Source organism: Triturus cristatus, chromosome 3_1, assembly GCF_964204655.1.
Source record: "Triturus cristatus chromosome 3_1, aTriCri1.1, whole genome shotgun sequence".
NCBI lineage: Eukaryota > Metazoa > Chordata > Amphibia > Caudata > Salamandridae > Triturus > Triturus cristatus.
In genome coordinates, this window is record NC_140583.1 from 837952959 (window position 1) to 837966717 (window position 13759).

Genomic DNA, 13759 nt, shown 5'->3' on the forward strand with positions numbered 1-13759 from the left:
TAAGCGGATTCTTTTGCTATTTTGGTTGTTTTCCTCTTGGGTGAGGGCATCTTCTGGGTGACCAGTGCACATGATCCAAGCCCCTTTCGACGCTTGGCAACCATTGCGGTTATGGCTGCATCATCAGGTTTGCTTGGGCATGGTAGCCTAGCAACAATCTCCAGCACCACGTCTCTACTGCGACCAGAGTTTTCCAGCATATCAGTGATACGCACACCTTCACTAGATCATTACATTGGCTGCGACCACAATTCTCCAGTATTCTTTTCTCTTTTTGGTGTATCGGTGATATGCACACCTTCACTGGATCATTACATCGGCTGCAATTTCCATACAGTGTGTGTCGGTGACAGGCACAACATATTTATGTGCGGCCTTGGATAATACTATGTGCCGGTCGGTGTTGCATTCTTATCTCATAAATGTTCCGGTGAAATAATCTAAGAGTTTTCATGCACCCCTGTGGCACATTGCGTTGATTTATAAGTTATACACATTTTTGCACATCATTTCATTACTGTATTCTACACTATTGTGACCTTTATGTGTGACTGCATCATTCATTCTAATTCGGAAAGTGCACAAGTTTTATATCTCTGTGTTGCCTAGTAACCTGTTAAAATGTAACAATATGCCTTACCTCCTTCTCGATTTCTATCGACCCCAGGGAATCCCCCTGTGGAGTGGGAGTTATGGCTAGAGGGGTTTGAGGTCTACCTAGAAGCCATTGAAGCAGAAGTTTTCACACAGAAGAAAAAAAATAGCTTTATGCACCACTCTTTGGGCACGGAAGGAAGGAAAGTTTTAAAGCACTTACCTCCAGCTGTAGTTATGGGTGAGTGCGATGCAGTGGATGAATACACCTCAGCATAAAAATGATGGATGCCAGGTTTAAAAAGAAATGCAACATCATTATGTAAAGGCACAGGTTGTAAATTAGGAAGCAGTTGCCAAACGAACCTGTAGAGGCCTTCTTGAGTGATCTGAGGGTTTTAGCAGCATCTTTCGATTATAAAACATTTGAGGATGAAATGTTGAGGGACCAATTAGTTGAGAAAACTAATAGCAAAAAGATTCAAGGGAAACTTTTAATGACAGAGAATTTACATCTAGACAAAGCAGTAGAAATAGTTAAGAATGTAGAAACCACAGCTATGTACATGAACCAAATGGCCTTAGAAACTAAAGTGCATGCAGTTATGGTAGAAAAGGTTGTCAGCAAGAGAGACAGCAAGAGTGACAAGCATAGAACATTGGCATGTTACAGATGTGACAGCAAGAGTCATTTGAGTAATGCTTCATTCTGTCCTGCATTTGATAAGCATTGCTCAAAATGTAAAAAGAAAGGTCATTTTGCAAAGGTGTGCAAATCCAGTCTAGCACATGTCAAACCTATTACTAAAAAGGTTCTTTCTGTTGATAGCATATCAGAGGCGGGTTCTGGTCCAGACAGTGAAGAAGGGCATCAGGTTATGATGGTGTCTGATGCTTGTGAATCAAGTGTTGGGGAGAAATTGAATGTTTTGAGTGATTCTGGCAAAACCAAACATTTCATAAAAAATGTAGATGTTCCAGAAGTGTTAAAGCTTGACTGTACTATTGTTAGATGACCATTTTGCCAAATTGGTGTAGATGGTAATAATATATCCATGATGGCTGATCCCGGTTCCTTTTTCACCCTAATTGGTCATGAGGAGTGGAGTAGGTTAGTCAACATTCCCTTGAAGAAGTCCCTGGTTTAGCCAGAAGCTTATGGGGGTAAACCCGTTCAAGTGTTGGGGCAATTTGACTGTGTACTAACCTTTAAAGGAAAAGCCACTCCTGCCACTGTGTATGTGACAGAAGACGGGTCTTCTCTTCTGGGTTGGTTAGAGCAGAAAACTTTGGGCATCATATTAGATCCTAACAGTCCTGAGCAGGTTCTGCTCAAAGATGATATCAAATCTGTTTTGGCAGTGGCAGCACAGGATTTAAAAGTGTCTTTTCCAGAACTTTTTAGCAAAAATCTTGCAAAAATGATAATATTGAAGCAGGGGGCTCAACCTGTTGTGCACAAGGTCAGACGGGTACCTTTTGCCATGAGGAAGGTGTTGTCCTTAGAATTGGAATCTCTTTGGCAGCAGGGATACATCAAGCCCATTGAGAACTCTGAATGGTTATCCACTGTGGTTTTGGCCAGGAAAGGTAATGGCGCTCTTATGATGTGCATTGACTTGAGGGACCTTAATGAGAGGATACGGGTGGACAGATATCCCTTACCCAATATCACGGAGATGCTAGGTTCATTGAAAGAAGCAAACATTTTCACCACTTTGGATATGTCCTCTACTTACTACCAGATCACGCTGAAGAAAGAAAATCCTCATCTCACATCCTTTGTGAACCCTTCAAGTGCCTATAGATTCAACATATAACTTTTGGTCTTGCATCGGCTTCAGCGGTATTCCAAAGGGTCATGGAGGTAATGTTTTCTAGTGTTCCCAATGTCAAATGTTTTCAGGACAACATTTTGGTCTATGGAAGGAATGTGGAGTCTCATGACAAGACATTGGCCAGGGTGTTATCCATCTTAACTGAGAGGGGTGTCACATTAAAGGCAGAGGTAAGTTTGCAGCAGACGAGGTGGATTACCTGGGATATAAATTGTCTGCTAAGGGGGTGGAACAGAAGGAGGATTTATTAAAGGCTATAAAGGGTTTCCCCACTCCACAAAACCAGGACCAGCTCCGGTCATTCTTTGGTGTTTTGGAATTCTATGCCAGGTTTATTCCCAAGTGCAGTAAGAAAACCCATAACATGAGGATGCTTATGAAGAAAAATCAACAATTGTGTGGGCTTATGACCTAGAGCGTGAATTTCAACAAATAAAATTAGAATTGAGTGGTGCTATTCCTCTACAACCTTTTGATACACATGATTCTTCTATTGTAATTATGGATGCCAGTCAGTATTGGTTGGGTGCCGTGCTACTCCAGAAAAGAGAGGGAAGGGAAGAAGTGGTGGCTTTTGCATCTCGCCCTTTCAGAGGTGCAAAGTGCACCTACTCTGTTATAGAGCATGATGCCCTGGCTTGTTGGTGGGGTTTGGTTCACTTCAGGCAATACTTATGGGGTTTGGAGTTCACCATCCGTATGCATCACAAGCCTTTAATAAATATGTTCACCAAGAAGGGAGCTGGCAATGCCACTCCCCTTATTGCTAAGTGGCACTATAGGTTGATAGAGTTCCATTTCCATTTGGAATATATACCTGGGGCTAACAATATTTTTGTGGATTGTTTGTCTCTATTGCCCCTTTCCAATGTGCAAGCAGGGGAGCAATTGGATGATGCTTTTTGCATCGTAGCCTCTTTGGTGGAATCCAGTTTTAGTTGTATATCAGAGGAAGGGTGGAAAGTTGCGGTGCAAGAGGATGAAACTATTCAAATGGAGGTTGGCATGTTAAGCAAGGGTTGGGTACCTAAAGACGGGGAAATTGCTTTATTTAAACACATTTTTGCAGAGCTAAGCATGCACAAGGGTGTTTTGAGAAGAAGGAATTTGTTGGTAGCGCCAGTTGCATTGCAAAATATGATTTTGGCTTTAACCCATGAGGGGCACGTGGACATGAGAGCCATGAAGAGGACGATTAGAGAAATTTTGGTGGCCAGGCATGGATCGGGCAGTTGAACGTCAGAGACTGTGTAGCATGTGCGGTTAGTAACAAAACCCAAGTCACGTTTCCCAGTCCAATTGAAGTAGTGCCATTTCCCAACAAACCATGGTTCAATTTAGGTTTAGACATTATTGGACCTATGTATGTTTTGGATGAAGGGAACAGGTACGGCTTAGTCGTGGTGGACTATGGCTCTAGGTGGCCTGAGTGGAATTTGTGAAGTCCGCCAACACTGAGGAGGTGTTAGAATTTCTCCAGTCCTCATTTTTGAGAGAGGTTGCCCCTGTTGAACTGGTCACTGACAATGGGGTGCAATTTATGGCCAAGGAGTTCCAAGTGTTCATGAGCCATTGGGGCATCAAGCCCATCACCACTTCATTATAACATTCCCGCAGTAATGGTTTAGTGGAATGCTGTAACAAGGTCACAAAGGACAATATTCAGTTGTCGGTGGCCAATGGATTGAATTGGAAGAAGGAACATGTTGTGGGCTCTGCACACTACTCCTATTGCCGTTACGAAGGAGTCACCTTTTGCCCTATTGAAAGGTAGAATGGCTTCCACCAAGTTAGTAAGGCCTTGAATGCGTGACCTAAATGTACCTAGAGCGAATTGGAAATTGGTGAAGGACAATTGTGAGAAGGCTCAGAGCAAGTATGTGACCAAGGAGCCAATCAAAGGAAGGAAGAAGGCTAAGTGAGATTGCCTGGTCTGGTTGCTAAAGGACATTCCACATTTTCCAGTCCGATACTGATCATTGCCCTGGGAGGCAGATCTGTTAAGCTCAGTGATGGAAAATGGTAGAACATGAAGAGGTTATCCAAACAGAGGTCTGACTCTGAGCAGAACATGCGTACCACCATGCAAAGGTATCCTAGTTTGAATGAGCCAGCAAGAGAAAGGAGACCACCTGTTTGGTTCTAGGATTATAAGAAATTTTAATATATGCTTTTATTTTGATTTCTGACACGTTTAGTTATTGTGTTCCAAGTTTGATTGTGAATGTCCTTTGCCAGTGTTGTGCTATAAGTTTCGTTCAATCTTCTTTTCTTTTCTTTTCTTTTGTTATGACAGAAGAGATGTGTTGGGTTCTGCTTTCATTGTAAAAGCACAAGCCACCATGATGACGGGTTCTACCCTGGAATGGTGGCATGTGGCATGGTCAAGAGTGGCAGGTGGTTTCTGTGACTGCTCTGACCAGTCCTGTACCTCCGTACTGAATAAAGGAGAAGTAACTTACTTGCAGAGCCCTTCGTATCTACCTTTCACTCTGTCGTTCTTAAATGGTGACAACAAGTACTCACCTAAAAGGCACCAAAGTATATACAGTCACTGGTACCTTTTAGTCCCCCTGTGTGTTGACTTAGGTAGGTTTGGGTAGAATTTAGATTATGTCGGAGGATTCAGAGAAATTTCAGTAATTCCGCGTTACTCTTTAACACAGAATTTTTACTATTCATGTAATTAAAAGTAATTTTGGGAGGGGAATCCTACTACAAGAGAATATTTAGCAAGTGGGAGTGGCCCCTCGTGCTTGCTATTCATATTCTGCTGCATTTGGCACTGTTTGTTTGGGCAAAATGCAACCTTGCATCCATTTTGGATGCAAGGGTGCATATTGCACTAAGAAAGTTGGGCTAAATGCTGGTAGTAAGTTGGGGGAAATTCCTACCCCAAGATCATATTTAGGAGCGAGAACGGCTGCTCGCTATTTATGTTCGGTTACGTTTAGCACAATTTCTTAGCGTAAAATGCATCCTCATGTCCATTTTGGACACAAGGGGCATTTTTGCACTAAGAAATAGTACTAAATGTAGAATTATTCTTCACGTATAATTCAAGCAGAATCTCGTGGAATTATGCGAGTTCGGGCTTAGACTTAAGTCCACACAGTAGGACTTAATTACCTGTCCGCAGTGAGTTAGGATGAGGATTGGTATAACCCATGGTGGTGAAGAGCAGCATGCTGATGCTGCAGAGTGTGGGTGTGTGCAGTGTAATATACCGGCCTCACCTATAGGGAGTTACAGTGCAGGAACTGCTGAGCCATGCATTACAACTGCCTTCACACAAGAGTAGACATCAATTTAATTTATTAATGTTCCCATAATAGGAGGCTACAGACGTGTGTGTGGACTGTAACATGGGTGGAAAGAAATTTAGTAACCTTTTTCAGGGAATAGGCCCATACTGATCTTACAAATATCATTAAGAATCACTTAGCACTTACACAGGGACATAAAATACACATAAATACCCAGTGGCTCTCTCACAAAGTGGTGAAGAATGGTGGGTTTATGGTGCCAATTGCTATCACCCTGTTATTTCTGTAAGTGAGATACTTAGGGCCTTATTACAAGTTTGGCGGTCCTCCTGCTGCCCCGCTGCGCTTGCAGGAGGACCGCCAAGTCCATGGTGTGCCCGCCTGTTGGATTCTGAGTTGAATCCAGGTCGGGCGGGCGGTGCTGTGGTGGTCTCACAGCTGCAGCTGTGTTAGGCTTGTTGGAGAGCCCTAACCGCAGACTGTCACTGTGATAGTGCCTGCAGCACATTCCTGAACGGTGTGGCATGCATCATGTCATTCATGACACACCGTGCAGGAACCAGGGTGCAATTCCAGGGGGGGGGGGGCACAAAATGTGCCTGCCCATTCACTCCCAGGCCAAGAAGTGGCAGGGGGCACTGTTAGGGCTCTTTTAGTTGCATATCTGCCACCCTTGTCATGGTGGGCTCACTGCTATGAAATGGGTGGTGGAAAAGCAACTCAGAATATGCTCAGCGCAGCCACAGCGGCACCACCAGCATCATCCTATCTCCTACCTCTGCACTACCACCGGGGATCCTGGTTCTCGGCAGACCTGGTGGTCTGGTGGCAGTCCAACCGCTACACTCATAATAGTATGGGCAGACCTGCAGTGGTGACGGTGGTCGGACCGCCACAGCGAGTACGACAGTCATAGGACTGCCATACTCGTAATATGGCACTTAGGCTGCGTTTTCATCTAGCCCTTGATGAACTCTTAACTGTGGGAACACTCACCAGCTAGGGGAGATGGGGAACTACCTTATCTTTAAGTCTCTTTAGATATTTTTTTGGGGGGAAGGATGTGGGAAACACTTCCTTCTATCCTTTCATCAGGAGACAGGCTTGAAGAATATAGTGCCGATGATTACTGCCCAACGAGCAGGTGTTTTCAACTTAAGTCCAGTAGGATAGTCCATGCCAACGTTTTTGGGATATTCATACAAGTACATTTACATACAATTAATCTAAATATAACTCATGACCATAGCCAGTGTTTCTCCAGAAGATCTGCCACTGATCATGTGTTCCAGGGCTACCTTGGACTCCTCAGCTACATAGCTGTCAAGTTTCAGATTGCTTTTGTGTGACATTACCATAGTTTAAATGTGTTTATCTGTGACATTCCATGCTGTATGTGTGACACTATGAGTAAAACGTAGTTGTGATGAAACCCAAGCAGAAAAATCCCAGTAAAGATAACTATAATTAAGTACTCCACTTGGTGTCATATGAAGCGCCAGAAGTGCCAATTACTTTTGGTTCAAATATACTTGCTCTGAGGTAGCGCTGCTCACTGGTTGCTTACTACCTTTGAATTTAAAGTGTTCACACTCGTTACACAAAGAATTGCTGTTGAGTGCAGAGGAACGCTACAAATTGTGTGACTAAATGAACCAATGTGGAAATGACTAACCAGAACGCAGTGGCAGCCGGTTCAGGTAAAAGCAATGGGGCGGGGGGTAGTCGACAGACGACGGAATAGGATTTACTTTATTTTTCCTATTCCATTGTCTGTCAACTTCCCCTGCACGCCCCCCCCTGCCCTACCGTGCTTACCTGCAATGGCCGCCACTGCCAGAACCAAAGACAGTAAATAAGAACAACATGTTTTCAGTACACTCTTTTATAAAAGAGCATGCCTTGAACAAACACTGAACCTTTTACAGTGGCACCATAAACACCTTTAATTAAAAAAATACGAGAAGATGGCTGCAACGCCTCTTGCATTAAGTATTGGCAATGTAATTTCCCTATAACAGCAGTGATTGGACTGAAGCTGACACCGTTTTTAGTCGAAGATTTGATGATTTAATCAGTAGTATTATATGTCAACCTTTCTCATTAACAGACACTACTGTGTGGGCCCAAAGCCTGAATGTTCCATAGAGTATCATAGGACTCACTGTAAGATGGTCATGGCAAACAGTGGAAATACCGTTTTAACAGTCTGGGTGCTAATGGCAATGCTTACATCGTAGATGGATTTAAGCCTGCCTACTCACTTGGCAGCCACTCCCGCCTCTGCTGCAGCTGTACAGCAGAACTCCACTACTATCGGTCAGGAATACCTGTGACAGCCTACTGTCTCCTGTTTCCTCCATTACATCAATGGGTTCTCCTGCAACATCTAACTCCCATCTATGATCTTGCAAACACAGAGCACACTGGGAAGTGCGAGACACTATGTCCAAGCAACCACAAAGTAGCCAGGAGTGGCTCTGAGACTCTTAGAACTTGGAAACAAAATGATGAGTCCGCAAACTCAATTGAAACTTCACAACCCCAGACTTAATCTCAAAGCCAGCTTTTTGCTACTTCTGCTGACAAGCATTTGGCAGTATGCGGTATGCTTCCTAGCTAAGAATTTTAAATTAGTGTAATTGAAATAACATTGTCATCTGGTGAGGTAATTACACGTGTGATTGAGACAGGGAGGTAAAACTTTGTGTGTATGGCGCAGCCCCTGTGAAAACTAGGTCACACTTGCATGCACACTCCCCAATCCCGGGCTTGGCAGCCTGTGCCTCTTACAGCAGTGCGCAGCTCCTGCTGCTAATGCAGCTCCTCTGGTAAGTCCCGCCTTGTGCCTCGCAGGACCAGCAGTGTGAAGAGGAGCTATAAATACGTGACTACTGCATTTTAGTGCAGTGATGTGGACGACCACACTAAAATGCATTAGTCTAACTCCTGAAGCATGGTATTTGGCAGGGCTGCTACTATAGAACTTGTAGTCCTGTACAGGGCCTAGTGCCAGGTTGGAGAAGAACACCCCTCAACAATAGGAACAGGACTTTCTCACTGTGGTCCTTATCTGACCTGAATGTCTAGCTCTCTTACAAACTTGGAACCCAGGTGCTAGCATCTCTTGGGTCATTTTGAACCAGATAAGCACAAGGGATCACTGATCAGTGGCGCATGCATTGCCTGGGTCCTACTTGCCCTGCTCTTTGTCCTACTCAGATTCTGTCCCCTCCTCCAAAAAGTCTTCCACACCTGAACCTGTTACAGCAGCTGCCTTTACTAGAGGTATTGCCTTTTACCAACTATGTCCTCCAAACGCTTTCTCTTTCTCTTGCTGCAATCTCTATTTATTTATTTATTTTTTAAATATTATTATTGTTTCTTTTTTTCTATCCTGCTCTGTATTGGAGACACTGTTTGATTTTCAGTTTTTCTTTTTTGCTATTTATACTATGGGCAACATTTTTGTTTCATTCTGTTTTGATTTAAACAATTGCTAGTGATTTGCTTTGACACAGAGAAGTCCCAGTGGGTTCTACAGAATTGCCACTCTTCAATTCTGTACCCTTACCCATGTACGTGTGGCATTGTGCTTCCTTATTTATAAAAAGCACTTGTGCAACTTTGACTGCACTGTTTGGAAAATGGCTATACTTTTCCTCAAGATCTTTTAGCGTTACTTTTCAAAAAATGACTGAGCGTATGGGCACTTTTGTTACTGTACATGCATTAGATGGAGCACATTCAATTTTGCAAGAAAGGTGTGAGATAACAATAACTACGTTCACAAACTGAATCAATGTAGATCATCATTAGCATAGAAACTAGAATCATACGTTTCCAATGACCAAAAAATTATCACTAGTCCAGCAGACGACCAGTTTGTGCCCCTTAACAAGAAAACACCAGGGAATAAAAAATTCTGGTTTAAAATCCCAAATAACTGTCAAAGGCCATGCTTCACTCTATAGGTTCTTTATGGGGGTTGTTATGACTAAGGACTTTATTACGAGTTTGGAGGTCCTCCTCCAGCACCACCAATGCTGCACTGGCAGGAGGACCGCCAAGCCTGAGTTGAATCCAGGGTGAGCAGACGGTACTGCGACGGTCTCATGGTGGTGGCTATGTAAGGCTCATAGGAGAACCTTAACAGCAGACCGCCACCATGACAGCTACTGCAGCACATTCCTGCACGGTGTGGAATGCACCATGTTGTGCATGCCACACCATGCAGGAATGGGGGTGCAATTCCAAGGGGGCACAACATGTGACCCTGGCATGCACCCCCAGGCCCAAAAGTGGCAAGGGTCCCTGTTAGCATGCCCTTAGCTGCATCTCCGCCAACCCTTAAATGGCAGGCTCACAGTCATAAAATTGGCAACGAAAATGCAACTCGGAATATGCTCGGCGGTGCTGCAGCAGTATCACCCGCATATTTCTGCCCATTTCCGCTGTGCCACCACCGCAGGATCCTGGATACCAAGAGATGCGTTGATCCTGCGGCGGTCCATAACCACAATTACGGCGGTCGTAAGACTTCTGCACTCTTAATAAGGCCAAAAATCTACCATCTCAGTATTGTCCTACGACTGCATCAACAGCACTACATCATTATCTGCTACATTTTCACAGAGACATTTATGAAGCATTTTACCACTACCTCGATTTCACAACTTTAACCCTGTCTTCTTTGACATTTTTTAGTTTCTTTTTTAATTATTAGAATTATTTAACCATTTTAATTTCTATACTGTAATCGTAAACCTTGTTTTCTTTCTATGTAATACATGTTACTTTGTTGTTTGCTTTACTTCGTCTAGCTCTGTTTATCCCTATTAAAAATCTTAAATGTTTAATTTACTTTAATAGCATTTACCTTATTTATTGATTGTATAACATTAATCACAACTCTTAATGCATCGCATCATTAATTTTTTTTTGCGCTAAAAGCAATTATTATTCCACCTTAACTTAACCCAAATACCAATTGTTCATTGTTTGATATTATTTTAATTTATTAATTGTTGTGAACATAGCTCTAAACTGAAGTCTAACTTTCAGTTAATTTAATTTCAAGTACTTGAAATATTTTACTCATTTATTATAACCATGCAATCAATTAAATCCCTTGTTTTTTTTATTATATTTAGTAAATATCCTTTCATTTTCCTTTATACCTACAGTAGTTTTCAATTACCTAGCTTAAGTTAGAAAATGGTAAAAATAAACAAATAGAGGCTTCCTGAAGCCCACTTTTCAAAATTACAAATGTTACACCTTATTTATTTTTATACGTATTAAGCTACTACAATGAAACCACTACCTCTACAGGGGAACTTTCTGATTCCCTAATGTTCTTTTTTATCTCATTTTAATTTATTTTAATGAGTTACACTCTGTTGTTTACCATGTCTTTAAGTTAAGCCTTACCCTGAATGTATTTCTCGTAATTTATATTAATACATTAATTGAAGTAGTGTTCCACAACATAGCTATCCATAAAGTAGTCGTCTCAAATTAGTGACAGCTTTATATTGGGCTCGCAAGTTGTCAGGATGTACTGCCAGATGTGTCTCTTGGTGTACCTATTGTGTCCTCCAAAGTTCAGCCTTAGATACTTTTCCAAAATTCTTTTTTGCCTTTAGGAGTAAGCCGGGGATTATCAGGAACTCAATTGATACTTTATCAACAGCCTAAATTAATTATTTCTTAATAACAGTTATTGTTTTGCTATCCAATTCTGTTATCTGTAATAAAATACATTAGATATGCATTCAAGCGTAAACACCAACTTCTCCTGGCTATCCAGAGTACAAATAATTTTGCCTTTCCATCTTTTATGGCAAGCTGGTTGCAGGTTTATTAGAGTTCCCCTTTCCTCTTTTGGGCATTTTTTGGAAGACATTCATCAGAACAGTCCACATCTAGACTCACAAGTATCCAGAAATCAATATATAAATTGTTTTCAGAAACACAGTACAATTATACAGCATAAATATCAAGTGAATAGGTTACATTCTCAGACAAATAAAAAACACAACTGTCAGTTTATTTACTTATTTATTTGGACGCTATGTAATGGATGGGAAGCAGCCTTGTGAATGCTTCCATAAACAGGGAAGAGGGCCTATCTGTAGGTGCAGATCAGCCGTGGCATTTACTCATACGGCTCAAAAGTGAGTCTCCTATGCTAGTCTTGTATTTGCAGCTCGGCTCCTTGTTTAATGTATATTGAAGCCAAGGTAACTTTGGATCCCTGACATAATATCGATGAATAAAATATCGAAACCCAAAAATATCGAAAATTAAATATCAATCACAAAATTCTCGACTTCCTATATTTAACTAGTCAAAGCACAAATATCAAGAACAAAAATATTGTTAAAAATTCGAATTTTAACAGTATCAAAAACAAAAATATCAATTACAGAAATATTGTTACCTTCAAATAAAAATACAATATATCAAAAATATCAAAACAAACAATATCAACGAAAATAATATTGTCAAAATAACTAAGGGCCTAATTATGATGTCGGATGGAAAGCCATCCGACAGCTTGTTGGAGGCTTTCGACCCGACATCATAGGCTTCCGTTCAACCTGCAGGGGAATTCCGCTACCCTCTGACAGGCTCACAGAGCCTGTAGGGGCATCAGGCAGAATAGTAATGCCATTATGACAGCGGAGCCAGCCTCGGCTCTGCCGTCAGGATTACAATGTCACTTTCCACCTGCCCTTTCATGGCGGTACTTAATCTATGAAAAAGTTTGTGGAAAGTGACTTTGGGGGCCCCTAGCAGGGCCCCCTTCCACTGGCCCTCCGCTATTGGGCCTGGGGGCATCCATGGTGCCCCCCTAAACATCCCTGTACTTTGTGGCAGGCACCACATGGTGCCTGCCACAAGGTGTAGGGATGTTTGAAAACATCAATTTTTCAATAGCAGCTTTCCATGCAGCCTTTTTCCGGCCGCCGTAGAAGCTGCTATTGATAAATGGATGTTTCTCACTGCCCATAGGGCGGTCGCATTTTCATTCAGCGGGTGGAACCGCCAACTTATAGTTAGGTGGTTCCTTTTTGCTACGGTGTCGGTCGGAGACTCGTCCAACCAACATCGTAATTAGGCCTTAAATAATCACTAATAAATATATAAACACACTTTTAACATAAAACAATTACTTAAAATAAAACAAAAACATTTTATACACATACTTAAATCAAACAAAAATATATTACATTTACTCTTCACTCCCCCCCCAAAAAAACAAAAAGTATAACAATACAACCCCCAAGAAATATAAACATAAACTAGAAACATTTACACCTACAACCTAAATACTACTAATTATATATATATCTCGTGACGCCCATAATGTACTTTATTCCAAAAGTCCATAAAGATCCACTCAAGCCTCCAGGAAGGCCGATTATATCAGCTCGTAACTGCCTCTTAGAGAAAAGACCCACGTGAAAGAACTGCCTTCGTATGTGAGGGATACCGGTGATTTCCTTTCCAAAATCAAAAATTTGATATGGCAAGACGACTACCTCTTAATCACATTGGATGTTACATCCTTATATACATCCATTGGGCATCAGGATGGTCTCAAGGCATTAAGACACTATCTTGCATGTAGAGGGTCTGATTTAGAACAACACAATACAATGTTGGTAAACATGGTGGAGTTTTGCCTTAACAACAATGTGTTCATGTTTGAGAACTTATTATACCAACAACAACGAGGAGTGGCGATGAGGGCCAGCTTCTCCACCAGCTATGCCTGTTTACACATGGGATGGTGGCAGGAGCTGGTCCTCCATGATCATTTGACTAGTATGACCAAGAATGTCATAAAATGGTTGAGCTACATCGACGATTCATATTGTGGTATGGCATGGTACAGCAAGTGAAGCAGAGACATTTGTTCAAAATTTAAATGTTAACAAATTGAATCTACAGTTCACTGCAGCAATCAGTACCACAACCATACATTTTCAAGATGTTCAGATCTATATCCACAATGGTCAGGTACATACCACACTACATAGAAAACCCACC